The sequence below is a fragment of the Pristiophorus japonicus genome, chromosome 19 (genome assembly GCF_044704955.1).
Source record: "Pristiophorus japonicus isolate sPriJap1 chromosome 19, sPriJap1.hap1, whole genome shotgun sequence".
Classification (NCBI taxonomy): Eukaryota; Metazoa; Chordata; class Chondrichthyes; family Pristiophoridae; genus Pristiophorus; species Pristiophorus japonicus.
The window spans coordinates 26,522,013-26,526,083 of NC_091995.1; the positions used below are offsets into that span (position 1 = coordinate 26,522,013).

At 52.1% G+C, this 4,071-nt stretch overlaps 1 non-coding gene across 1 annotated transcript; it reads left to right on the forward strand.

Moving 5' to 3' along the window:
• Nucleotides 1-2,925: 2,925 nt before the first annotated feature.
• On the forward strand, nt 2,926-3,116 carry LOC139230699 (U2 spliceosomal RNA). The gene has a single exon (XR_011587960.1). It is a non-coding gene; the product is annotated as a U2 spliceosomal RNA (small nuclear RNA).
• Nucleotides 3,117-4,071: the final 955 nt, after the last annotated feature.

Below are 4,071 nucleotides of genomic sequence, written 5' to 3' on the forward strand. Positions count from 1 at the left end.
AGCGATGTTCCAGAGGTGGAAATAGGTGGTCTTAGTGATGGCGTGGATAAAAGTAACTCTACTTCTTAGTTCCCGTGAGACCTTGTGAATGTTTTGCTGACTGTGTTAAATCGGGGCTGAGATCTTCAGTCCATTCAGTCGGGCTCCAGTGAACAGGTAGATTCCCCCTCACCACCTGCCCTCCAGTTACTGTTCCACACTGGGAGTTACCTCAACCTCGAACTGTAGCTGGGATTTATTAATGAATTAACCAATCTCCCACAAGTCTTTATTTAATGATAGATGTTCACGTCTTGTCACGTGGAGCTGTGGCTGGAGGTAGACATAGAGATGGAGAAGGTGCAGATTCTATCTTCCACTCAAGTGTGCCAAGCTGAAGGGAATGTTGTTCCGTTTAGTTTTCCCGACACTTTCGATAGTCACGGCCCAATACTCTGGAAACTTCGGCAATTTGTTGGTGAAACACAGCATTCCGTGAGTTACTTTTATTCCCCAGTTATCCAGCTTTAGATATCGGGCTTAGTTCCCAAGGCTCCGTGACCAGGCAGTGGTTGTAGCATGACAATTATTTAGAGTTCGGGGGGGGGGCCGCGGGAGAATCAGACCTCCAGTGACCCCTCCCTCTGGGAGAAGAAGCTCTGTTCCTACCCCAGGGAGTGGCCGGGAGATCGGTATTCATGGGCAGAAGCCGTGTTCCTGGGGCACTGTGTCAGTGAACAAACCCACTGCCTCAGCACACACCTGCCCGATTGTAGCAACTGTATTTTTACATTCCCGACCTCAAATCGAGATTTATCCAGCTCAGATCATTTCAATGACAATTTATTTTACTTCCACTTCTGTCAAATGGCAAACAGCACAACACATACAGATCCGTCTGACTCAGAGGGAAGGGTGCTTTCCAATGAAGCACAGCTGACAAGTGTGATACTGAGCTATACAGATTAGGGAAATCTCAGGTGGGGACCCTGATCTGTGTAAATAAGCTGCTAAATTGTGGGGCCACGGGAAAATGGGTCTCGGTGTCTAACAGCTTAGGGAGGGTAACTATTGAGCCAGGGTGCGTAGCACAGATTGCAATCCAGTCACTGCTGATGGCCAGCCCATGTGTGGACATGGAGTCAGGGCAGGATCGGGTGTAGGTGTGAGGCCCTCATGGTCAATCAGCCCACCAGCACTCACTGTCCAGGCTCAGACACGTACAGCCTCACTTGGGTGAGGGACTGTGGACAGCTGCTCTGAGAGGAAGCAGATCTCAGAGAGAGTCGGTGATTTCAGCAGAGCAACAAGAAAACCAGAGCAAATAATGATTCACTAGGGGCAAAATCTCCTGCTTCCAATTCCTTCCCGTCAGTGCCCACCCTCCCCGGACCCTCCCAGTCAGTGCCCAGCCTCCCAGGACCCTCCCCGTCAGTACCCACCCTCCCTGGACCCTCCCAGTCAGTGCCCACCCTCTAATAACTCCTCACAGCACGGGTTAGAAACAGAGTTAGGTTCCTTCTACATTGTCCCCAAAACATGCCTACTCCCAGGTAGCACCATCCTTCTGCCTTTTTACAAGTAACCTGTGCATGTGAGAACCCTACTGGCGGCAGGCCGAGGACACTCAACCGATCAGCCTGAGGTTAGATCCTAGAGGTCAAAGTGTCAGTCAGTGGCCCAGTGGGTAACACTCTCCCCTCAGTTCGATGGTTGTAGGTTCAAATCCCACTATCGAGACTTGAGCGCAAATATCTTGGCCGACACTCCCAGCGCCAGTACTGAGGGAGCACTGCACTGTCAGAGCGCCGAATTTAGATGAGATGTTAAACCAAGGCCCCGTCTGCCCTCTCTGGTGGACGTAAAAGCCCCCATGGCACTACTTCAAAGAAGAGTAGGGGAATTATCCCCGGTGTCCTAGTCAATATTTATCCTTCAACCAACATCACTAAAAATGATTATCTGGTCGTTATCATATAGCTGTTTGTGGGAGCTTTGCTATGCGCAAATTGGCTGCCGTGTTTCTTATATTACAACAGTGACTACACTCCAAATGTACTTCATTGGCTGTAAAATGCTACGGGACATCCTGAGGTCATGAGAGGCACAAGTCTTTCTTTCTAAAGGCAAACATTTGCGAGTCGTGGCTCTCATCTACACTAGTTACTGTGCCACCTAACTTAGTGTCGTCAGCAAACCTGGATATACAGCTCTTTTGGGATGGAAGTTCAGTCTGTCGCCGCCCTGTTCGCGCCCCGGAGGAGCAGTAATGGTGGTGGATATCATTTTCGGGTGGGCGGCCAACTTGCAGCGCCCCACCGGGACATTCGCTGCTGGTTTTGCGGGGGTGCGGTGTATTACCGTCCGGGAGAGGTGAGCCGGTGTGCAAAGCCCCCGGTTGCTACACCGGTCTTCGATTTGTTTTCTGGGGGACCCTAGTGGGACGGCCTGGGACAGCGGACAGTCTGAGCTGTACTAGCGGCAGTAAGGGAAGGAATGTCTACCTGAGGTAAGTGCGCTGGTCTTTAATTTTTTTAATTTGGTGATTTATGTTTATGCGGTGTCAGTCAGGTATTGGGAATATATTTGGTGTTACTTTGCTGATTATTTCCCCCCCAGGGAAGCCTCTCTTAGGACACTCCAAGGCTGGCTCTTTCGGTTAGTCCACGATGATGACACATTATTTAAAATTATATTTAAATAGTACAATTCAACCATGTTCCCGCTTGTTAAAGGGGCTCAAACACTGGGACCTGCAAGTTAACCAAACACGTTTCAGAAAACCGAACAAAGCAAATCACACACAGTATTACAGGTGGGTTTTAATCATTACACAAACAGTGGCAGCTGTGTAAATGAATCCGCTTCCCCCCATAGCAACAGATGCTGCTAACTTTGACCCTTCTCAGAGCCTTTGATAATAATCTTCAAATGTTCACCAGCTGTTGCCCAATCTCGGCCTTTTGGCTAAGATCTGCATAACTAACCTGACCAGCCACCATGACTTCCGGGTGGTTTCTCCCTGGTCAGGAAGGTATATGCTTACATTTTTGTAAACAGGAGGTGGGTGGGATGGCCCATCCACCTCCATGGCACGAACCTGGTATTGCAGTACTTCCAGGAACGGTGCAGTGGCTCTAGGCCTTTTGGCTAAGAGCATTGGCGCAGAGTGATCCTTGACTGGTGCAGGGTGACCTCTGGCGTTTGTGACTTGACAAAGAATTGGAAACGATTGGCTACGAATTTATAAAAAAAAAATAAACACAATATAATTAACAATAAAAGTATGTAACTTAAAGTAACTATAATCTGCTGTGCTTTTTGGACAGACAGCTGTCCGTCCAGCCCCGAAGCGCCCCCGCCGTCCTTCACTTTTTGACTGACAGGCGACAAGACCCGCCCCTGTCAAGCTCCACACCCCCCCCGGCCCCGAATCATTGCCCACCTGGTGCCGAGATGTAGGACCTGAGCCCCATACTCCGCTGATTCCCTCGGTGACTCGCTCCCCCCAGGACTCGCTAGGCCGACCGGGCCTCCCGCTGAGCTACGAGCCCTGAGCGGCGGGCAGTCAGGAGTCGGAGGGCTTTGGTGCCGAGAGAGAGAGAGGTAGGGGGTAGGGAGGGAGAGAGAGAGAGAGAGAGAGAGGCGTGGGAGTGGGGATGGAGAGAGAGAGAGAGAGAGGGTGGGGAGGGAGAGAGAGAGAGGGTGGGTAGGGAGGGAGAGAGAGAGAGGGTGGGTAGGGAGGGGGAGAGATAGGCGAGGGGTGGGGAGGGAGAGAGAGAGGCGTTGGGGTTGGAGGAAGAGGAGAGAGGCGTGGGGTGGGTAGGGAGAGAGAGAGGCAGTGGGTGGGGAGGGAGAGGAGCGAGGCAGGGGGTGGGGAGAGAGAGGCTGGGGGTGGATGAAAGAGAGGTTGGGGAGGGGGAGGGAGAGAGAGGCAGTGGGTGGGGGGAGGGAGAGGAGAGAGGCAGTGGTTGGGGAGGGAGAGGCAGTGGTTGGGGAGGGAGAGGCAGTGGGTGGGGGGAGAGAGAGGCAGTGGGTGGGGAGGGAGAGAGAGAGGCAGTGGGTGGGGAGGGAGAGAGAGAGGCAGTGGGT